This window comes from Pongo abelii, chromosome 6 (assembly GCF_028885655.2).
Source record: "Pongo abelii isolate AG06213 chromosome 6, NHGRI_mPonAbe1-v2.0_pri, whole genome shotgun sequence".
Lineage (NCBI taxonomy): Eukaryota > Metazoa > Chordata > Mammalia > Primates > Hominidae > Pongo > Pongo abelii.
The window spans coordinates 60,602,287-60,626,891 of NC_071991.2; the positions used below are offsets into that span (position 1 = coordinate 60,602,287).

The 24,605-nt window shown below is 39.3% G+C and overlaps 1 protein-coding gene across 12 annotated transcripts in view; it reads right to left on the bottom strand.

Moving 5' to 3' along the window:
• PALS2 (protein associated with LIN7 2, MAGUK p55 family member) overlaps positions 1 to 20,238 on the bottom strand; it is a 105,744-nt gene extending 85,506 nt beyond the window's left edge. For 2 of the 12 annotated variants that reach the window (XM_024250373.3, XM_024250374.3), the window contains exon 1: positions 19,977 to 20,238. The gene's annotated coding sequence lies outside the window, so the exon portion shown is untranslated. Of the gene's footprint in view, positions 1 to 19,288; positions 19,790 to 19,976 lie in introns of those variants that run through there. The other 10 variants (XM_054559381.2, XM_054559379.2, XM_054559377.2 and 7 more) reach the window with 8 other exon arrangements.
• Between the last annotated feature and the right edge of the window lie 4,367 nt (positions 20,239 to 24,605).

Sequence of the window (24,605 nt, forward strand, 5' to 3'; positions counted from 1 at the left end):
CGTATTTCCTTGCCTACATCTCCACAGAAAATCTCCCATGGGCACCATAAAAATGAGCATATCCAGAAAGTATCATGTTAATTCCTAAATCTGGTCTTCCTCCCATATTGCCTATCTTAATAGCAACCATGAATGGCTGTTTGATCTCCTTTATTCTATCTAATCTGTCACGAAGAACTTTTAATTTAAATCTTGCATATTTCTCAAATAATATTCCATTTTCTCTATCTCCACTGTCACTGCCTTAGTTCACTCTCTCATCATCTCTCACCTGAATATCTAAAACCTTCTACAGGCATACCTCATTTTACTGCACTTCATTTTATTGTGCTTCACAGATATTGTTTTTAAAAAAATTGAACGTTTGTGGCAACCCCGCATTGATCAAGTCTATTGAAGCCATTTTTCCAACAGCATATGCTCACTTCACGTCTTTGTGTCACATTTTTGTAATTTTCACAATATTTCAAACTTTTTCATTACTATTATGCCAGTTATGATGATCTATGATCAGTAATCTTTTTAAACTTGACAATAAATGCACACAATCATGGGGTAGTATTTCGATACATATAAAGTATGGTGATAGGGTCAAGGTAATTACCATATCCATCACATCTGTGCTCTTTGATGTTACTACTGTTTACTGTTTTGGGGCACCGTGAATCACCCCCATATAAGACAGCTGATAAATGTATGTGTTCTGACTGGTCTACCAACTGGCCATTCCTCGTCTCCCTCTCCTCAGACCTCCTTAATCCCTGAGACATAACAATATTGAAATGAGGCTAATTAATAATTCTACAATAATCTCTAAGAGTTCAAGTGAAAGGAAGAGTAGCAAGTCTCTCACTTTAAATCAAAAGCTAGAAATGATTACATTTAATAAGGAAGAGAAGTTGAAAGCAAAGAGGCTGAAAGGCCTCTTGAGCTAAACAGCCAAGTTGTGAATGCAAAGGAAAAGTTCTTGAAGGAAATTAAAAGTGCCATTCCAGTGAACACAGGAATAAGAAAGCAAAACAGCATTATTGATGATATGGGGAAAGTTTGAGTGGTCTGGAAATCAAACCAGTCACAGCATTCTCTTAAACCAAAGCCTAATCCAGAGTAAGGCCCTAACTCCCTTCAATTCTATGAAGGCTGAGAGAGGTGAAGAGCTACTGGAAAAAAGTCTGAAGCTTGCACAGGTTGTTCATGAGGTTTATGGCAAGACATCATCTCATAACATAAAAGTGTAAGGTGAAGCAGCAAGTGCCGATGTAGAAGCTGCAACAAGTTACCCAAAAGATCTAGCTAAGATCACTGATGAAGGTGGTGACTATGCTACACAACAGATAGATTTTCAGTGCAGACAAAATAGCCTTTTATTAGCCATATAGGATTTCATAGCTAGTGAAAAGTCAATGCTTGGCCTCAAACCTTGAAAGGACAGTCTGACTCTTTAGTTAGAGGCAAATACAGGTGGTGACTTTAAGCTGAAGCCAATCCTCATTTACCATTCTGAAAAATCCTGTCCCATAAAAATTATGCTAAATCTACTCTAACTGTGCACTATAAATGGAACCAAACCTTGATGACAGCACATCGGTTTACAACAAGGTTTACTGAATTTATTAAGTCCACTGTTGAGACCTACTGCTCTGAAAAAAAGATTCCTTTCAAAGTATTACTGCTCATTGACAACTCACCTTGTCACTCAAGAGCTCTGATAGACATGCACAGGAGATGAATGTTATTTTCATGCCTGCTAATACAACATTTGTTTTGCAGCCCATGGATTAAGGAGTAATTTTGACTTTCAAATCTTATTTAAGAAATACATCTCATAAGACGATAGCTGCCATAGATAGTGATTCCTCTGATGGATGTGGGCAAATTGAAAACCTTTTGGAAAGGATTCACCATTTATGTCATTAAGAACACTTGTGATTCATGGGAGAAGGGCAAAATATCCTTCAAAATGTTGATTCACAGGAGTCTGGAAGAAGTTGAGTCCAACTCTCATCAATGACTTTGAGGGATTCAAGACTTTAGCGGATAAGTCACTGCAGATGTGGTGGAAAAAGTAAGGGAATGAGAATTAGAAGTGGAGCCTGAAGATGCAGGCTGAATTGCTACAATCTCATGATAAAACTTTAACAGAAGAGGAGTTGGTTTTTACAAGTGGGCAAAAAAAGTGGTTTCTTGAGATGGAATCTACTCCTGGTGAAGATGCTGTAAATATTGTTGAAATGACAACAAAGAATTTAGAATATTACATAAGTTTAGCTGGTAAAGTAGCAGAGTTTGAAAGGATTGACTACAATTTTGAATGAAGTTCTACTATAGATAAAATGTTCTCAAACAGCAGCACATATTACCAATAAACCTTTCATGAAAAAAGAGTCTATCAATGTGGCAAACTTTATATCTGTCTTATTTTAAGAAATTACCACAGCCACTCCAACCTTCAACAACCACCACCCTGATCAGTCAGCAGCCATCAGCATCAAGGTAAGACCCTCCACCAGCAAAAGACTTCAACTCTCTGAAGGCTCTGATGATTATCAGCATTTTTAAGCTTTAAAGTATTTTTAAATCAAGGTATGTATATTTTTTAGTCATAATGCTATTGTATACTTAATAATCTACAGTGTAGTGTAATCATACTTTTACATGCACTGGGAAATAAAAAAATTTGTGTGATTTGCTTCACTGTGATATGTGTTTTATTGTAGCGATCTAGAACTGAACCCATGATATCTCTGAGGTATGCCTGTATTTATTTTCCTTACTTCATCTATACCCAATACCACTAGCAGTGTGCGCTTTCCAAAATACAAATATGACCATGTTTCTCCTCTGGCTAAAATCATTCAATAGCTTCCCATCACCTATAGAATCAAAATTCCTTAATATAGCATAAGGGTCTTCACATCCTCCTCTGTTAGCTGGCCAGTCCAAACATCCCCACTTGCCTCTCCTTACAGGGGCCCTTTTATTCCAATCACACTGGACTATTTGCCTTCCATAGATTCATTGCTTCATACTGCTGTAAATTCATCTTAATTGTCTCAAATGAAGCCTTCCCTGACCCATCCTAGCAGATTTACAATATACAGCACTTACCACATTATACAGTACAGTTGATCCTCATTATTCTGTGTCTGCGAATTTGCCTACTTGCTAAAATTTACTCTTAACCCAATAATCGATACTTACAGAGCTTTTGTGGTCATTAGTGGATATGCACAGAGTGGTGAAAAATTTGAGTCACCCAATATTGCACAGTCCCAGCTGAGGTGGAAGAAAGCAATACTCTGCTTTCTTGTTTCAGCTCTCATACTAAAAACAAGTATCTTTTTCATAGCTTATTTTGTGCCACTTTTTTTTTTTTTTTTTTTGCATTTTTCTGTTGTTTGTGATTTCACGAAATGGTCCCCAATCATACCACTGAAGTGCTATCTAGTGTTTATCATGAGAAGGCTCTGGTGTGCTTTACAGAAAAACATACATATTAGAGAAGCTTTGTTCAGGCATAAGATATAGTAAGCTTGGCTATGAGTACAATGTTAATGAATCAATAATATATAATAAAGTATCTTTAAAGAGAAATACACATAAAAAAGGCTATATATTGATTGACCAGCTGATGAACATACTGTGACTAAAGGCTTGCAGGAACCTAACCCTGCATTTCCCCTAGAAGCAACACAGCTCAGTATTTGATAATTCTGCATTTGCAGAGACTTTATACACCATAACTATCTTGAATAATGAGAACTAACTATTTTAATTTACATGCCTATCTCTAACACAAAATTAGTGGGTTCACTGAGGATATGGCATTTTATTTATTTTTGTACTCTAATTCTTAGTATTACTCCAGACACATCATATTTAATAAATACTCATTGGATGAAATTTTAAAATTCTGGTTTCTCATCATTGTAATCTGATTTGCTCTATATAGCTAGACCTTATGGTAAGAGCCCATGTAGGTCAAGCTACACACTGCCCCCCATCTCAGTGAGGCCTTGCTCAACTGCATAATGGTCTGCATGTCATCCTCCATTCCCGACCCTGTCCCTCTTTTACAGCCAAAGACCATGCTTTTTAAGTTTAAACTTAAAATGACAGTTAAATGGAAAGGTACTTACATTGATTTTTCCTCAGGTCAGTTGGCCCTAATAGACATAGTAGACCTCAAAACTATTAGACACACTTCCAGTTAAAGTGGAAGACTGAACACACATGCCTATGTTCCCTCCCTCCTGAGGTCCCACTGAAATGACAAAACAGGTATATAATTTTAAAAAAGAATAAAACAGCAGTAATACTGGAGGGGAGGTGAGACAAAAATAAAAGAGAAAGAGACTAGCAAACCAGAAGTTTTAGGAACTGCTTAGAAGTTAGAAAACAGATAAGAAAGGCTTGCTGGTTTGGCAAAGAAGGTACCCTTGAAAATCTGAAAATAATTACCTCACAAAACCTCTAAAAATGCAAAATAAAATACTGAAAACATCCTCTCAAAAAAAAAAAGTCCCCAAGAATATCCCTGTGGGCCAATATGAAGGGGAAAAAACAAACTAGTAAGTAGGTACTGAAGTTATGACTGCCCTGGGGTGTTTAGGATTTCAGTAACCAGGAGTTCAGAAGCTGCCATTTAGGCCCTGGCCTGTTCAAGATGAAGAATGCAACTTAGACCTTCCCACATGAAGCTGAGACCTTATACGACTAACCCCTACTTTGTAAGAGTAGTCTAATAAAAACATGCCTGTTGGCCACGGAAGACAATAAGGAAGTTGGCCTGTCTCAGATTGGACTCCATATTAGCAGAAAAAATAGCACCTGAGAATTAGTAATTACAGCCTACTCTCAAGGATTCAGGGTTCCAAATATACCTACCTGCCTAGTTCGGAACACCCCAAGCAGAAAAACTACAAAGTGGTCTTGGGTCAGTGGCTTCCACAGGTGCCAAAGAAAAGCCTTGGCAAACCTTGGAAAGAATGTGTCCTCTAACTGGGCTGCACAGAATTTCCTCCAATAAAACCCAGCGAAGCAAGTGCACACAATTCAAAAATCATAAAACAGTAACAAAAAGACAGGTAGCTGAAAACACAAGAAAGTAAGACTATCAGGAAAGAAAGCAGGTAAGATTGAAAAATCTTATAATCTAAGACTTTAGAAGTAAGCACACTTCCTCCCAAGTGGACTTTCTCTGGGCCTCCCTCAAGAAGTCTGTGCGCACTTAAATATTCTTTTATACTAGAGTCAATACTTACTGTGCGAAATTGAAAACATAAACGTATGCTTTCTAAGATGTATATTTTTTAAAATTAGCATACCACCTCTCCCCAGTGAGCATTTGGAAAGGTACTAGGCCATTTTTGATTGTCTCAGTAACTGTGGTAGAAAACCAAATATTAAGGGACACTAAACACCTGAGTAGTGTTCAGGTCAGGACAATTCTGCATTGCAAAGTATAGTACTGCCAAAAATGCCAGTCATGAATTAAGAACCACTTTACTAATATAACTAAATCTGAAACTACTAACCATGATTAACTCTATGAAGTAAGAGTAGGGATAGAAACCTTTAACTTTCATGGTACATTCATTCTTCCATGCTGATTTTAACTTTGCATGTCATGTAGCATTAATAATTTTAAAAGCTTAATTAAAAATAAATTGATCATAAATAAGTAATGGGATAGCAGAACTATGTTACTCATTAACCAACATAAATTCCTCCCTCCAGGTATACTAGCTTGTTCAGAGTATTAAGAATACAGAAATGCATTTGACTGCCCTGAAATTTCTATGCTCAGAAAAGTAGTCTCTTCATACACTTAAATATTTCTTAGGTAAAATATCTCCAGAATTAAAACACGCTTACTTACTAATGCTGGTTGTGTGCACATGCATGAGGTACCTGAAACTTCTTTCGAGAAGCAGCAGCTGCAACAGTAATGTTTTTCATGGCTGACAAAAAGCCCAAGAAAGGAGTCAAGACCCAAAAAAATAACCATATAGAGTTGCAGCGGTGGGCTGGAATGGTTCAGTGGTACAGCTCAAGAGTATATCACTTAGCAAACTAATGAGAGCCTATTGTTAACAACTGATCTATCAATGAGGCAACTTGGTTTTGGATGTGATGGGAGGCCAATTAATGAAACACCTGTACAGGTGAAAATGGAAGATGAATATATAATTGATGTGTATACGAAGCAGACAGGAAGTATCTACTAAAAGAAGATCTGCACTTACTCGAGAACTTTGCCTCCCAAATTTTCCAAACACACACACACACACAAAATTTGGATCTACAAATCACATCCTGACCACTACAGTATAGAAATACTTTTGCTTTCCGTCTCTTTTTATTGTACAGTGTAGTTGTTATACATAGGCAGACTGGAATTATATTTTATATTAAATGGCCAATATGTTTACATCAACATCAAATGGAGGTGGTATAAGGAAAAAATAAACTGTTTTTCTAAAAACATACCCCTTTCTCAATTATGATACATTCATTCAACTTTTATCTTCATATTATGATGAATTATTTGACTCTGCTTAACAAAAACAATAAAGCCAAACAGAAGTCCTTGCAAACCCTGTTTCATTCTAGAATTTCAGTGTTTTCCACTTAGTGCTATAAACCATTATAAAGTCTTTTTGTATGTAGCTGTTATATGTATGGCAATCTTCATCTGTTGGCAAGAATAAAATTATTCTAAAAGAATTCCAAGATAGTTTTTCCCTTAAGGGTCTTGTTGTTTAAACTTTTTATATACTAAAAAATCAGAACAGGTTCAAACAGTATATGAAAAAAGCCTGGACTCAAGAACTAGCTCAACCCAGACCTGGGACTTGAAGCACATGAAAATGTTGTAAAAGAGAATACCTAAATACATCATCAGAGGCCCTCAATTATTTAAAACTAGAGTGATCCCTCAAGAGATAAAGTGGTAAAACAGAAAAACAAACTTAGCAGAAAAAAGCAACCCTAAATGAAGATGGGTAGAAATATTTAGAAATATTTGTCTAATTGAAGTGTCTAAGATATACCCTTAAGATAAGAACACAATGAAACAAAGAGTAAGAATCTATATGGTATTGTAAGCTGTTGGCAGGATGATATCTGGTCAAGCCTAGAAGAAAAGGAAGTAAAAAAAAATCAACCTATGTCTCCAAACATGTCCAGGGAAGAACCTGCCTACTCTACATTCCAGGGTTTTTCAATCTTCGCACTGCTGTCATTTGGGGCCAGATAATTCTTTGTTGTGGGGTCTGTCCCAATGAATTGCTTAGTAACAACCCTGGCCTCTACCCACTAGATGTCAGTAGCACCCCACCCCTAGGTGTGACAACCAAAGATGGCTTCAAATATTACCAAATGTCCCTTAGGGGGCAAAACTGCCCCCTTAGAGAATCACTGGTATATTCTAAATAACAAATAGATCAAACTGTATTAGCTCTGTGCTATTTCTGGCATCAGAATCACTCCACTTTTCTTGCTCACCTACTGAATGTTTCATAATATTCTGGCTTTCTAGAGACAGTATGGTCATGGTTGTAAGATGTATTTGCTATAGTGTTCTTTTATGAAATTGAAAAGAAGATGTCAGAGAGGAAGACTCAGACCAAAAGTAAAGTGAAACTTTCTGATAAGAATCAAGCCACGTACTTTCCACACTTCCCCACAAAACTTAGCATGGTGGCTCATGCCTGTAATCCCAGCACTATGGGAGGCCAAGAAGGGAGGATGGCTTGAGACCAGGAGTTCTGAGACCAGGCTGGGCAACACAGTGAGACCTGGACTCTAAAAACATTAAAAAAAAAAAAAAAAAAAAATTAGCTATGCATAGTGGTGTGGACCTGCAGTCTCACCTACTTGGGAGGATCGCTAGAGCCCAGAAATTTAAGGTTGCAGTGAGCTACAATCAGGTCACTGTACTCGACTGGGTGACAGAGGGAGATGCTGTCTAAAAAAAATTAAAAAATTAAAAATAACATATTCCTTACTATCAGTATCTTTATTTTCTCAGTTCCTCTAATTTAATAATAATAATTTAATAATTTAAAAGTTCCTCTGCTCTTTCCCCTCCCCTATATGACAGTACCCACGCTCATCCATCGTCATTCCAGTTAACGTCCTTTGTCCTTCCACTGTTTTTAACAGTATATAATGCAGGGATAAATGATAAATTAATAGCCAAGTAGGTAGTCTCTAAAGAACTTTTCCATCCTTTAGTATTAACTTAGTCAAATATGAGAACAACCTGCTCAAATCTAGGGGCCATAACAACTTATTTAAAAATAAAAATAACAACAACAAAACAAACAAAAAAAACCTTTAAACAAGACCTGTGTTTATTTTGGGGAAAAAACTAGAATCTTGGGGGGCAGGGCAGGCGGGGAATTTCCAAACCCTGAAAATCCAGACACTGCCTTTGCCTAGGAATTCTTTGAAAACCTCAAGACACCCTATGTCATTTGGTTTGTCTTGGTGAATTTGCAATGTCCTTATATTTTTTACTCTCCCTTCCCTCTGCCACCACTGTCTTTCAGGCTCTCCTTAATTCACTTTTAAATTATTACCACAAGCCTCTTCTACTGTTCTCTTCTTCACTGTAATCTACTCGGCGTAAGACTATCACACCAATCATGTTAAAAAATCATTTTAATGACCAGATTGCATTAGAAAAACATGATTTTCTATCATCTGGGGATGTTTAAATTTCTCTTCTTAATATCTAGCTTTCCATCTATTCAACCTAATGCACTCTTATTCCTTAATATAAACTCTCTGTTATAACCACATTGATCATTTTACTTCCTATATGCACAACCACGTATCTAATTCTCACCCAATTGCCTTCACTCTTGTTACTCATTCCATCTAAGGACTACTTTTTTTCCTTGGTTATTCCATACTTACACAGCTTATGACCTATTTCTTGCTTACGTAGAATCAAAATTTTAGAGCTAAAATGAGTCCCTGAACTCATCTCAAAATTAAGTCAATCAAGTAGCAAATAAGTAGCAAGTCTCTCCCCACAGGTGAACATTTCTTCTTCTGAATTCTTTCGGAACTTACAGTCTGCCACACATGATAAAACACTACTTACATGGCTAAACTGTGTTTTCCCCTAACATCTTCAATTAAAAAAAAAAAAAAATAGCAAAGCCTATGTTCATGGATGATGCCTGACTGGGGGAATACAAAGAAACTGCTTCTTCCCTCAAATAAACTACATAATCTTTGTATTTGTGTAATACCAGTGTATACATATATAAACAGACTTGCTTTTAGTGAAAATTTCTACTGGAGAGTAACAAATTCTAAGTTGCTCTTTTTGGAGATAATTTGCAAAAGAGGGAACTCCAGGTTTGGATGATAAAAGAGAAGGGAACTAGATAGATGGCAGAGTAGGAGTAGAAGATGTTAGTGGTGCACACTTTTAGAAGAGATAACAGAGGCAGGTGGCAGTCGCCTGTAGTCCCAGCTACTTGGGAGGCTGAGGCAGGAGAATGGCATGAACCCGGGAGGTGGAGCTTGTAGTGAGCCGAGATCTTGCCACTGCAGTCCAGCCTGGGCAACAGTGTGAGACTCTGTCTCAAAAAAAAAAAAAAATAAATAAATAAATTTGCAGTCTTCAATCTAGAATTGCAGTGTGTTGGAAAGGAGGGGATGGAGATGAGAATAAGGACAGACAGAGCCAAGTCAGTGTTCCATGGTTACATTCTGATGAGTACTGGCATGAAATTATCAAGGGTGGAAACAAACTACAAATACCGACTTGGCTATATAGCAAGCTGAGTGAGTTAAATAAAGGTTACTAAAAGCTTTTTTTTTTTAATCTCAAACATCCAAGTTATGCTATCTCTAGGACAGAAGTTGGAATCAATAACTTTTAAGTGAACATAAGAAAGGATCTGAATAAAATATCCTCAAAAATGCCTCCTAGGATTTATAAGCACTTTATTTGGGGGCGGGGGACCTTATTGAAAGTCGTGAAAAGTTTCTTTCAAGAAAGTAATGGTGAATGGAAACTAATTGTATAGTATCTGGTATTTCCAAATTGAATAGCATAAAATGATAATCTAACATTTTAACTGGGTGAATAGTAAAACTTTATAAAGATTATTAAACTCCTTCACAGAAAATTTCTCTACCTAGTGGTTTTCAAGAGCTTAATGCTAAGGATTGGTTGGTGATGGCAAACTGAGACTACTTTGTCTCACAAGATATTCCAACCTTTTAAAAATAGGGCTTACATTTTTTTTACTGACCTCCATTCCAAAAGATTACTAGTTAAAAAATAAAAAACATTTAAATTGATTTGTATAAAAATATGCATGATTTCCGGGCACAGTGGCTTACGCTTATAATCCCAGCATTTTGGGAGGCCGAGGCAGGCAGATCACAAGGTCAGGAGTTCAGGACCATCCTGGCCAACATGGTGAAACCGTCTCTACTAAAAATACAAAAATTAGCTGGGCGTGGTGGCACACATCTGTAATCCCAGCTACTCAGGAGGCTGAGGCAGGAGAATTGCTTGAACCCGCGAGGTGGAGGTGGCAATGAGCCGAGATCACGCCACTGCAATCTAGCAGCCTGGGTGACAGAGCAAGACTCTGTCTCAAAAAAAAAAAAAAGCATGATTATCATTTCAAAAATAAGCAACTTTAATAAATTAAACTTCTTTACTCAATTATCTGAGTTTCTTATATCAAAGCTCTTCATAAGAAACCCAATTATTGGAATTTCTTATACCTTCTAGCTCCTTATGCAAGGATAGAAGATAGAAGAATATTAAAAGAGGAATAAAAAAAGGCAAATAATTTTTTATTTATGTAACTAAAGTTAGATTTTCCATATAACATTTTATTATGTGCATATAGACATACATATTCTAGTAAATAAAAAGAAGACAAATCCACTCGAAGATAGCCACATTCAAACTTCAAATAATACTTATTATAGTTAATGAAAAAAAATCAATGTTTCTTTTAGAAAAGTAACTCAAGCACTAAGCTGGTAATACCAATATTTATAGTAATATTCTATAGATTATTTATAAACTCTGCCATTACAGAACTAAAACAAAATGTTGTGAAACATTCAAGAATTTGTAAACAACTGACATTAGCCCTCACCATATCACCAGATTGGATGCTGTTCAAATGAGCTGCGACTAGAATTAGTACTCCCAATTCCTTAGCAAGCCATTATTACAGAATAGGATTTCATTTTCTTTATATGCATCATATGCTGTATTTGATACAAGATGACGGGAGTTATATTCTTTATATGAAAATCAGTTGATGCTTTGGAAAGACCCCAAAAAAGCAAGTGACAAAACAACAAAACAAAATGATAAACTGCTGTAAAATTAAGGGTAAAACAAGTATAAACAATTGAAAACATTAGAAATCTAGATCTTATATACAAGACTGCTTCACAAACTTTTAAGTTCTCACTCTAAAGCTGGTAATCAGTGATAATGCATTGGCTTATATAAAAATGATGACCCAGAGTTCCTGGCAAAAGACACATACTCAAAGAAAAGACACAGTCAAAGAAAAGACTGACACATGAATGTAGATTTTCAAGTAATATATTATTTAAGATATGTGTCAATCGTTTATGACTCTTCACTTAAATCACTTTCAGTCAGCCAAAACTACCACCAGTTCTGATCAAATCAGATTAAAGGCTTTTACTCGTAATAGAGGCATCAAAATTTTTTCTGGATACCCCAAAAAAGCTATTGGCAATAGTTGCCTTTAGAATAACGTTTCTCAGCTTCATCACTACTGACATTTTGGGCTGGATGATTCCTTGTTGAGGGGGGCTGCCCTGTGCACTGTTTGCAGCAACCCTGACCTATACCTTATACATAGTAGTAGCAACACCTTCCCAGTTGTGACAGCCAAATATTCCTGGAGAGTGTTCAGCAAAATCATCCCTGATTGAGAAATATTGACTTAGAAAGTGATGAAGATGGGACAAAAAGACTTATCAACTCCTCCTCCCTTTTCCGAACCATTTAAATTACCATTATGGTAGGCTGAATAATAGTCTCCCCCTCCACAAGATATCTATGTCTTAATTCCTGACACCTATGAATGTCACCGCATTTGGAAAGTTTCACAGGTGTGATTAAAGATCTTGTGATGGGGAGGTTATTCCACAGAGCACTAAATGCCCTCACAAGTGTCATTTACAGAGGGAGATTTCTCTTTCTGACACACACACACACACACACACACACACACGAGGGGAAATGAAAAACACAGAGCTGAGAGATTTCAAATGCCGGCCTTGAAGACTGCAGTGTGTAGCCACAAGCCAAGGAATGCCAGAAGCCACCAGAAACTGGAAAAGGCAACAAGTAAGTTCTCCCTTAGATTCTTTGGAGGAAAAATGTCCCTGTTGACACCTTGATTTTGGCTCAATTATACTGATTGCAGATGTCTGGCCTTCAGAATTGTAAAAGAATACATTTATTTATAAGCCACTAAGTCTGTGGCAATTTGTCACAGCGGTCACAGAAAACTAATACAATCATAAAAAGATTTTAGTGACTTAAAAAATATAATTTTAAAATCTGCAACAAGCAGATGAGATAATGCGTGGAGAGCATTTAACATAGACCTTGAAACATGGTGGTATCAATAATATTATCAAATGCTTACATCAGCGTTAACTATGACTAAACGCCAACCTCTTGACAGCAAGAAGAAAAAACAAGGAAGCTCAAATAGTAAAACTGGGTATATTTGTTCAAGGCTCATATGAATGAAAACACATAAATCATCTACTCATGTGATGAGTGTACTTGCCAGCTGTATAAGCGCTGTGTTATAATTTGTTCTGTACTGAAAAGATAAATTATGGATGAGGCCACCTAATGATGGCTTCCTTGGAGAACCATGCCTGAATATTCATTAGTAGAAAAGAAACAAGAAAGCAGAGGAGGGAAGAGTATGCAAGAGAGTAAAGCAATGGGGATCAATGAGAGATTTGCAAACGTATTGACCTGGTGAGAGACCAACTCCCAGCATTAGAGTTACCTAAATGATATACAACCTCAAAAGCTTTGTTGAATGATTTCATTATTAAAATGGAATATTCCACAGGATGTATTATTTTACACTCAAATAGTGGCTCGTGGGGATTTTAACAATATAAACATGCTCCTGCCCCATACCAGACCTACTAAATTAGAATCCTTTAGTGTAGGATAGCTCCAAAGGATTCTGATGCCCACTTAGGTAAAGAATCCCTGCCAGAGTCACTTCATGGTAAAAATGACCTACAGAACAAAATATAAAGTATATATTTATCCTTGAAGTATGCATTTAAGTAAATCAGCTTAGTATTTTCCTAAGTTAAAACTTCTCCCAACATGTACCCCTCTGAGTTCCACCACGGAATTTCTCTAAACAAATCCCTCACCCTTCACTTTTCCTTTCCTAAGCATATGGCCCCCAGTCTGCTCAGAGAATCATTTTCCCCACACTTTCTCATACATTTTTCTGTAAAAGTCCCACATATCTCCAGCTGCCCTATTCTATCTTTTAAAAATATTAATCCTACCCAACTAATATCTAATAATATCCTACAGAACAAAGCAACGATGAAAAAGTAAAGTTCCATTTATATGCTATACAATAAACCAAGATTTATAAAAAATTGCTCTAGTGCCTGTTCTAATAAATATTCTAAGTACATTTATCAAATGAAATTGAAAATCACTTTTTATAAAAGATTTCTTCCAAAAGCATAACAATTATGAACTGGGTCTATAAAAAGGTAATAAGCTAAGCTCCTTCAATTAAATCTTTACTTAGTGCTACTAAGTAGGTAACAAAGTGCTGGGCTGTGTGAAGGATACAAAGTATCGGAAAATCTCAGTGATTTATAATCAACTTTACCAGTACTGGGGTAGAAGAAAGGGGAATGGAGAAAATGGAAAGGCATAACTAAATACCACCCAAAAGGTATCTCTTTTTGGGGGAGGAAGCCTGCTGTTTCAGTTTGTTTATGACTTTAGCCAAAAACAAAGCAATGCAAGTTAGTGTTCAAATAAGTTGTGTATTAACTTTTTACACTTTCACAAACATCTATATCAATTAATGCATATTTCCAGCCTTTTCTATTTACCTTAATGCTCTTCAGAAATTTCAACCACATCAGATTTTGATTTGTGTTTCCACCAACAATGTGAAAGCCCGTTAACCAATATCCTCTTCAAAAGTATTATCAAACATTTTCCATCTGTCAGTAGGTGAAACAGTATCTCATAGTTTTTATTTATAATATTTGTATTATGTGTGAGGTTGAATACCTTTACAGATGCTTACAAAACACTTGCATTTCCTTTTCTGAGAATTACTCTGTTCATGATCTTTGCCCACTTGATGCTTGGTCTTTTCCTAATTGGTTAGCAGGTACTTTATATAAAGGAAGTTAGACTCTTATTTATCATACAAATTGCAAATATTTCTACCAGTTCCTCCGTTATCATCATGCTATTTTTATTTTATTTCCTTTTTGTATATATTTTATCTTCCTCAATCAAACTGCAAATCATCCCCATGAAAGACATCACATTTCTTTTCTATATCTCCAGGAGAGTGCTTTTCAGATACTTCAGATTTCAAGATCAAATTTAAAAAGAGGAGAGATGAATGTTTTGCAGCAGATGAGTAAGTATGAACATTAATTATCACAGGGGCACCTACTTGGATTGTCTGTTTAATCCCATTACATGTGGTTACAGCAAGTACAACCAAGTTCTAATAATGAGATATAGTTTATTGAACAGGGAAGAACTAGATGAACCTTTCTCCAGTTTCCCAGGCTGGTATCATGAAAACTCAGAAACTAATGGTGCCCATATTTTCCACTAAGAGGACTAGAAGTGGTCCTCTGCAGCAAGAGAAGGAGTGAAGCAAATGCACAGAGAAGAAGAGAGAAAAGATATGATGTGCCCTGCAGGCACTGGAGTCCCAGTCCTTGCATTCCATTGGACATTGGCTGCATTTGAACGATAAATCCCCTTTATAACAACTAGAATGGATTTCTATTACTTATGGCCAAAAGAGGCCTGTTTACTATACTACTATCATTTTATAAAGGAGCATTTGAACACCTAAACCTCAGAAAGAACATGACCTCAGATTTTTTTAAAAGATGATTTATTTAATGACAGCTATGTGCCAGGAACAGGTCTAAGTCCTTGAAACATAGTGTAAATCAAAAGAGACAAGATCAGCAGGGTGTGGTGGTTCATGCTTATGATCCCAGTGCTTTGAGGCACTGAGGCGAGAGAATCCCTTGAGGTCAGGAGTTTGAGAGCAGCCTGGGCAACACACACAGCAAGACTCCATTTCTACAATTTTTTTTTTTTTTAATTAGCTGGGCATGGTGGTTGTTGCCTATAGTCCTAGCTACCAGGAGGCTGAGGTGGGAGGATCACTTCAGCCTAGGAGTTCCAGGCTGCAGTGAGCCGTGATCACACCACTGCACTCCAGCCTGGGTGACAGAGTGAGATTCTATCTCAAAAACAAAAAGAGACAAGATCATTGATATCACGGGGCTTATATTCTAGTGAGTATGGAGATTATAAAATAATATAAAAACATAATTTCAGACAGTGATAAATGGTTTGCAGAAATTTTTAAGTAAAAAAGGTAATGGGATTGAGGGGGATGAGGCCAGTGTCATTCTGGAAGGATGGTTAGGTAGCAATGCTTGTCTGAAAAGGTGATATTTGAACTACAACATGAAATGATGAAAAGTAGTCACTCATGTAATGATTTAGGAAAAGAGTTCCCAACAGAGTGAACATAGTGCAAAAGCCCTAAGTTAGGAGCAAGCCATGGCATTGATGAGGAACAAAATGAAGGGCAATGTAGATGAAATATAGCAAAAAGTGGAGGAAGAGGGTAAAGAAATGATAGATTTAAGAGGAAAAGATGTAAACTGGTGAAGGAGGGATTAAATCATGTATAAAACTAGCAAACAGTAGAAAGGATTTGAAAATAACTTGAGCTTTATGAAATACTCATTATATTGTCTTTAATTCTCATTTTGCCTTGTATCAGTGATAACTCTGACAGATTATATTGTCTTTAATTCTCATTTTGCCTTGTATCAGTGATAACTGACAGATAGGCTTTTAGAAACTTCCATTCCCAAGTACTTAACACAATCCTAAAGTTAGCCAGAAATGAATATATTCCTAAGCAGAAAGTATCTCTTCTAGTACACTATATTAAAAAGAAAAAGGAAAAAAGAATTTTCGGATGAAAGCAAAGTCATCTTAAAGGAAAGAAGGAAAATAACCTAGGATGACGGAACAATAGAAACTAATTTTGTTCTGTTCATTACTCTGTGAATATACTTACTATGATAAAGATTATAGAAAGGTCTTTGAATTAGTCTATCATAATTAAGGAAGGCCATAAAACTTAAGTTCTTTCTAAACTACCATAAATGTAACAGCCTCTGTTTACTGAGTTCATTATTATTGAATTGGACATTAACAAGGTTAAATACTGTCAGAAAAGAAAAAGTAGAAAGCAGGCTTTTGACTTTATTACATCTGGTAATAATGGTCACAGCTTAATGATCAACAAAGTAGTGGGCTTTAATCTTATCTCTATGACTATGATAAAGGAAGAACTTCCCCTCTGTGGTGAAATGAACACTAAAATTAGCTACATGGGATGCTTTAATATCTTCTCCTCCAAAAGCTTTTTATAAGAGGAGACCAATTTGTTTAAAGAGGTTTGGATATAGATACACTTCACGGAGGAGTGATGATCTTTCCAGATCGTTCCAGACAACTAATATCTGTGTACTCTAAGCAAGTAATTAAACCTACACTGCTTCTAAGATTAATGCAAGTAAAGTCGGATCTTTGAAAGCTATAATGTATTCAGGAATCTTATCTTTCATTATGTTAGAGGCATACTTAGACCACTTAACAGTAGACTGTTAATAACACAGTCTATAAAGAATGATACTTTTAAGCGTGGTGTGAGTTAAAGAAAGAAAAGTCATTAAATACCTTGATTGAGACTTGCTTCAGAGTGCATCCTCCTCAGCACACTTACCAGCAGTTTGGCAAAGTGCCCAGGATGATTAGCAGCCAATGTATGTAAAGGAGGAATATGGTCAAGCCCAATTGTAAAGTCTCCCCCCAGTGGTCAGATACAAGTAACAGAAAAGGAGGAAAATCATTGCAGCTTCTGTGAGACTGAACAGGAAGACTAAGCAAAACTGGTCCCTACAACAAAAAAATAAAATCTTTAATTCAATACTAGCACCATATCAGGAAAGAGATCTCTTGTGCTTATCTGCTCTTCTATTTATAAATGTGAAGACTACTTTTCTAAAGAACTTACAGTTAAAACAAAACTAGCATAATTTTTCTCCGCCTAAGTTTTAAGGAATAACTGACATATTCCCAAACAGTTCAGTATTTATCAAATGGGTAAGTGTTCATTCTTCCTGAAATAAACATCAGCACATCACTTACATGGTTAACTACTTACCTGAAGTAGAGTTCTGATTAAAAAAAAAAAAAAATCTAGTCATTCATCAAGTGAATCACTCTGGAAGGAAAAATTATTAACTATTATATACCTAATGTGAATTTTACAAGATACTCTTTTTCAAAAGTCACCTAGCAATAGGTAATTTATATTAGAGTAAGTGATGTCAAAAGCATAAATGGGTCCTCTTACTTCTTTTAATTTTATTTTCTGGCTGTGTTTTTACAATTAGCCTTTGACTAGCACTAACCCTGTATTATTTGTAACTCTCTCAGCAATAATATGATGCTACTCCATTTTAACAAAGCTCAGATGTCAAAAATATGAAAGGCATTTAATTAAAACATCTGTTGTCTTCTGCTAATCCATTATTAAATAGTAAAGCATGTAAAGGATAGTAAATATTCAAACAATTAACTTCAATTTTAAAACAACTTTTTAAAAAGATAACACATAGAGTCACAATTATGTCTTCTTGGTTATCTCAAGCTAAAAAGAGGGGGAGTGGGGAGAGAAAGAGAGAAGCAGGCTATGTAGTGTTCTGGAACAATTTCAGCCTAAAATGAGACTCAGAAAGAAGCAAACTGCTCCCTCAAATGTTTAAAAATATGATTCATTTTTAAAAATCCAACAGTTGGCCTAAAGAAAAAAAAAAGATTGTCTTATATAGAGCTACTAGACTTGCTTAAGCACCTTAATTTTTCCAGTGTTGATTTAACCTAGAATGTAAAATAATTCATTTTGACGTTCCAGATGTCAAGAATTCGGTGGCATCAGTAAGGACACATACACACCTCTTTCATAAAAATGGTCTGCAGTCTCCATAGGACAAAATTGAACAATTAAAAGTGTTACCATTTGTGTATTATGTAACTGTAGTCTAGAATAAAAGAAACATGGACCTTAAAGAGTAACACATCGTGCAAACACGCATTTAAACACCTATTTAAATATATGATAGATTTAAGGTACAAATGACCTCAAAATGACACAACCCACAAAACTTCTCTGTTTACTGTTAACAAGGCCTCAGAAGACATAACTATAATCAGGCCCACTACCCACTACCCTATCATTGCACAGTAGATGCCTACAATAAGCAATATTACTTGAGGTCCGTTGCTATACCCATATACGGAAACTATATACCGCATTACTAACAATGTTACTTCGCCTGGCATATTAGACCAACATAAGTTTACAAATGATTTGCAAGATTTCACGGGAAGAAATGGCTGCTAAATCATACTCCAATTGAAGAGCCTTTTAACGCACCCCAAACGTTCTCAGCTACATTACAAGACCACTTGTAATATACTTGAAGCACAAAGTAAAATTCCAACACTCTCCAAAGGCCTAGGAAAGAATAAAACGTGGCTAGCCTGACCTTACCCGGCTGTTTATAAGTAATGCGGAGAATTTTCTGAGCTTCCCCGGCAGTCTTCAATTCTCTTCCTCGCTTCACCTCCCACCCCCTACACAGATGCACACCCAACTGATGGAAGTTTAACAAATGTAATCTCGAGCTGCAATCCCAGAAACTGGTAGGATTGAGAATAAACTCCCAGTAAAGTGTTAAAAAGTCCTTCGGCAAAAAAACATCTACCAACCAATCCACATCCTGTCACCACACGGTCGGATACCTCAATCGACTCCCCTACTGACCCTCCACCCAGCCAAAATAAAAAAAGCCCCAGCACCTATCTGGTTTCAAACAAACGTACCGAGGATCCGCGAGCACGATCTCAGCAGCGAACGCCCCCGCGGCAGCGTGTGCTGGGCCCACAGCCACTTTGGCCAAACAACTGGAGTCTCGTACCTCGGAAGTAGCGGCGGTAGTTGGAGAAAGCCTCCTCCCCTAGGAACTCCGAGCTCGGGAGAGAACCGGGAGCCGGCGGAATCGCCCCCTCTCGGGACAGACCCCGGAGGTGTCAGTCACAGCAACGCCGCCCCCGGGCCGGCTCTCCATTTAGGCTCCACCGCGACTCCCGCCGCAGAGGTGTCGGCACCCGAGGCCCGCGCCCAAAGGAGCCCCGCGCGTCTGCGGCCCTAGCCCCAGTCGGGGCCGCGCCAGGGAGCGCGTGGGGAGCGGCGGCCAGCAGCATGGGCCAGACACGTTGCCGAGCTGCGGCCTCACCGGCCGCCCGCAGCCAGAGAGGCAGGAGCCCGGCCGAGCGCCCCTTCCGCGCGGGCCGGGCTGGGGGTGGCCAGCAGCCTCCCCGCCCGCGCCGCCGCCGCCGCCTCCGCCTGCCCGGCCCCTCTTCCCCGCGCCCGCTGAAGCCCAGGTGCCGGGGGGGCGGGGCAGACCAGGGTCCCCGCGTGGCGCGCCGCGGCGAGCAACAGGGCGCCCCCGGCCGGCCCGGCGCGCGGCGCGACCGTTACCCGAGCGGCGTGGGGGCCCCGATAACTCACCGGCTGGCACCTCAGCCGCCTCCGCGCCGCCGCTGCCGCCGCTCCCGGTCGCTCCCCGCCGCCGCTGCTCTCCCTCAGCCACAGGCGCCGCCGAGCAGCCCCATCTGCAAACTCGTGGCTCGTAGTTGGGAACTGGAAATGCGTCTCTCACTGCCCTCCGCCTCCCTCTCTCTCCTCCCCCTCCCTCGCTCCCCACTCTGCCCCAGCTCCGGTCGCCCCCGCCGCTGCCTCCGCGCGCGCAGCCAACCTCCCCTCAGCCGCCCTCCTCCTCCTCCTCCTCCTCCTCCAGCCGCCGCCGCCGCCGCCGCCGCCGCTGGGGCGCGCTCCCAGCCGGCCTCGCGCGTGCGCCGGACGCCGGGGAGCGCGCGCCCGGGCGCGGGGAGGTGCCACCGCCTCCGGGAAGCCGGGCCCCGCCCCTCCCGCCGCGGCTGGGCGCCCAGGTGGAGCCCCCTCCCAGCTTCTGAGCGCCCAGACTGACTGCGCTCTGCGCCCGGCCGCCTCGCTTCAGGGGTCCCGGACCTGCGCCCGCGAGAGAGGGCTGGTCGGACCCAGTCCCCGCCGGGTCTCCTGGGCCGAAGTCGCCGCTGTCTGTCAGCGTTTACGGGTGGGCAAGATACTCCGCGGGGCATAAAAGAGGCTCCGCCCTGACCTTTCTGAGAGTTTTACATTCAAGAACCCGGTCGTGGGGCACAAAAGAGAAATGGAACGAGAAGAAAAGCCTCTGGAAAAATCTCCCCCTCCCCCTTCACAGACTCCACTGGATCTGATGTGTATTTGGCAGGTTCTACGGCGCTGACTGTGTCCTTCATTAATTTTTTCCCCAAAGGCCCGACAGGGCAGTGTGATTCACACACGGTGGAATGGATGGACACTGGCTCTTTTCATAGCACCGAGGCTCCCGTGGAACTCCCTGGGTCGGCTTTGTCAGACACTCCCTGGACACAGTTGTTAGCTCCTCCCCAGCACCTGGGCTTCCCAGACCTCAAAAGGGTGGGGTTGGGGAGGGCATGCCATCCTTTCAGCCTGGACTCTGCGTAGAGCTTGGTGAACTGTGATGAGTGTCCGAGTGTGTAGATGACACATTTTGACAGAAGTGCAGATTTAATTTTTCAGTTGAAAGGAACTGAGCAATGCACTGCAGCAGAGACTTCTGGCTAGAAAAACATAGCAAGGCAGCTAGAGAACTTCCGATCCCCTTAAAAGAGCTCTGTGAACCCTCAGACCTGTGACAGGCGGCTTTTGGAAAAACTATTGTGTTCTTCCTAAAATTGAAGAATGTAATTTACATTTTACAAAATGCTTACTGCAGTCTTTTCAAACCATGAATGTAGAAAGTGGAAGTCAAACTTTACGTGTGAGGAGTGTTATCAGGTGGCCTCCTCTGTGCAGCCTTTCCTGGCTTCTCTTGGGCACCTTGCACAAACCAGACCATTAATGAATGTTTGCAGAATAAATGCGTGCATCATGGCCCTTTGGATTCAGCGATGAAGTTATAAGTTGTATTGTCTCCTCTCTTTGTGAATGTGGCAGGCATGGAAGGGAGAGAGAAAATACTATTGATGAGATGTATTAAGAAGGTCCAGTGTCCAAAACAGTGATTTTTGTGTTTATCCTCAACCAAGCATCAAAGATTAATTTACTTTTCCATTAGGATCATTAATTTTGCAAACCAACATGCAGGGGGGCCTTGTACAGTGTTAATTTAGAAACTTCTTTCCTGGAACCACAAACCCAGGCAAAGGTAATTGGAAGCATTTAAGGAGACTCAAACGTGCCCAGGGCACAGAGTAGCTTTGGGCCCCCTGTAGTCAGGCTAGCGGGATGAAATGAAGTGGAGTGGGCTCGGAGCCCAAGGCAGAGACAAAGTGGAAGGATGGGGTTTGTCTTCTCGGGGTGTCAGCAAGACCTTTCAGGTCCTTATTGCTGCCCCAGGCCCACTTGCTTCCCACAGGACACCCATGGGTCCACCCTGCTGTACCCTACCCATGCTTGTGAACTCTTTTCCCTTCTGACCCTTAACCTTAACACATCGCCTTGGACCCAGCCACTTAGTTACTTGCCCTAAGCTTCTCTGGGGTTGGGGTGGGAGGTAGGGTATGAATGTCATTTCCAGATGTGTTACTGATCCTAAATAGTGCACTTTTATTTCCTCAAGGGTCTTCTGGAAACAATGTCCTAACCTACTCTACCCCTGCTCCCTGCAAGTAGAATGATGTTAACTGAGGAAGTTTTAGGGAGGGAGGGTTAGGGGAGGCTCTGCCCCTCAAATTACATGCAGACCTACCTGACTTAAAGCTGGCACCACTCCTGGCTAACTGCTTTATCTCAGAGACCCAGCATTTGGGAGCAGGAATACAGGAACAATTATCTTTCATTTACAGTTCCAAGTCTGTGCTCTAAGTAATGACAGCAGCTATCAGATGGAGGCTTATCACTGCCGTAAGACTCAGCTTCATTCTTAGAGTCAGAAAAATTATTTTGCTCCAATAACTATCTTTGATTGCTCCCCTTCAGAAAGCTCTTGCCAGTGAAGTTCCTCTCTCAGTGTCTATATATGTATCAAATACTCGTATACAGTTATATAAGGAAACACGATTTCCTTTTATAAATAATAGTCCAATTTTATAACATTCTGCCCTTCCTCTAAACTTTAAAGGTGGGACATGCCAGGATAAATTTAAAGTGTTCTCAGTTAAACATTGGAACTCCCATCATTGCTTCCCAACTCAGCTTTCTGAGAGGTCATCATACTGAGACACCACCATCCATTTCCCATACCCGTTACAAATTCTTCATTCCAAGAAAGGGGAATGATATGATTGAGAATGATGGTGGATCTTTCTCTTCAGTGTCCTTAATAGTCTGACTTTTCATTTCCTTCAAGGTTACTCTAAAGGGATCATAATTTTACCACAGCCCGGTATCTCCCAACGGTAATTCAATTTAAAATTTGAATTTTGATTCTTAATTCAGGAGCATCCATCACTCAACTTTGTTTCCTCCTTCAAATATAAACAACATACACTTTTAATGTGATTACATTTTCTTTTCTCTTGTGACCTGCTTTGCTCCTACAGAAATTGAGAATTTTGCTAATAGCCTCAAATTTTAGCAAAAGCAAATCCTGTGTGCTTGTTTTTCAACTAATCCATCATAGTAAAAGCAGTGACACTCCTGGAGGATAGCTTTATTTAAAAATGCAACTGGCATGCATCACAAAGTCCAACCAAGTTTTCCTTCAGAATACTTTATTTAGCTTCACTCCTTTTATCTCTGCTCACAAAGCTAGGTCAGATTCCAATTTCCAGCCTCCTTGCTAACCTTTCTAATTCTAGCCTCTCTCTTGCTTCCTTGCAATTTATCCTATACTCAGAGCAGTGCTTCTTAATTTTTGGCTCTTCATTGAAATCACCCAGAGAACTTTAAGAAACAAAACAAAGCACTGATGCTTTGGTGCCATCCCAGACTTAATTGCTCTGGAGCACAGCCTGGGTGCCAGGATTTTTCAGAGCTCTCCAGATATCTCTAATACGCAGCCAGGGTTAAGAACTGTGGAAATTAATCATCTTCCAAACAACATTTATACCAAGTCTTCACAACACTGGGGTAGCTCCAAATTACCTCGAGTAATCAAATTAAAATTCCTAATCCTGTGCTTTAAGACTCTTTGCCAATTGACTAGAATAGTCCCCTTTCAAAACAGCTTAAATTTATCTCCTTCCTAAAGCTTCTCCAGATTAGTCTCACCTGGCTGCCTGAAGATCACCGTTCCCAGCTCTGAGCATCCCGACTGGCACTAGTTTACAAACCGTTGGACCTCAGTTGATTGTGTACATTATTGTTTTAATCTTGCTTTCATAGATATTTGTCAGAGGCTTTTCTTATAATCTAAATCTTTCCAAAAGTCCCAATGGGTCAACTGTCTCAAACAGAAATGTCTTAGCAGAACTTTCTCCTCTAAACTAGCTGTCTGAAAAAACATTTCCTGATACAATGGCAGTTCTTTTTTTTTTTTTTTTTTTTTAATCATCACAATTAAAGCCAAGCATTATAGGAACTTGAGTTTTGGGGTTGTTTGGTTTTTCCTTAAAAAAGAAAACTATATATCTCAGCATATCTCCTTGACTTTTCTTACCATTATTTGTTTATTTTAGGCATTGGAATTGGGCTTCCACACCCACTTCTCTACTGAAACTACTATTTCCATCACAATTAACATTTTCATTCATGTGTTCATCCATTCATTCACTCATTTACTAGTGAAGCATACTGAAAATAAAAAAATTAACCATATCAAGTAGTCCCTACCTAATGGTGAAGAATAATAAGCAAAATATTACATAAGTGCTATGCCAGGTGTCTTAATAGTATATGACAGAATTAGTGGGGAAGGTCTTTGCTTAGTGTTCATGCCATTGAACTTCTCTGCAGTGTTTGAGGAGGTTAATCTCTCATACTCCCACTCTCTAAACCTCTCCTTTCCTTTAACTTCTCTGATACCATACCACCTGGGCGCTCTTTCGACCTCTCTGACTGTTCCATCTCTGACCCTTACCTTGTTGCATTATCTCCTACTTCCTAAAGAAAAATGTTCCGTTAAGAATGAAATAAATTTTTGAGGAGAAACTT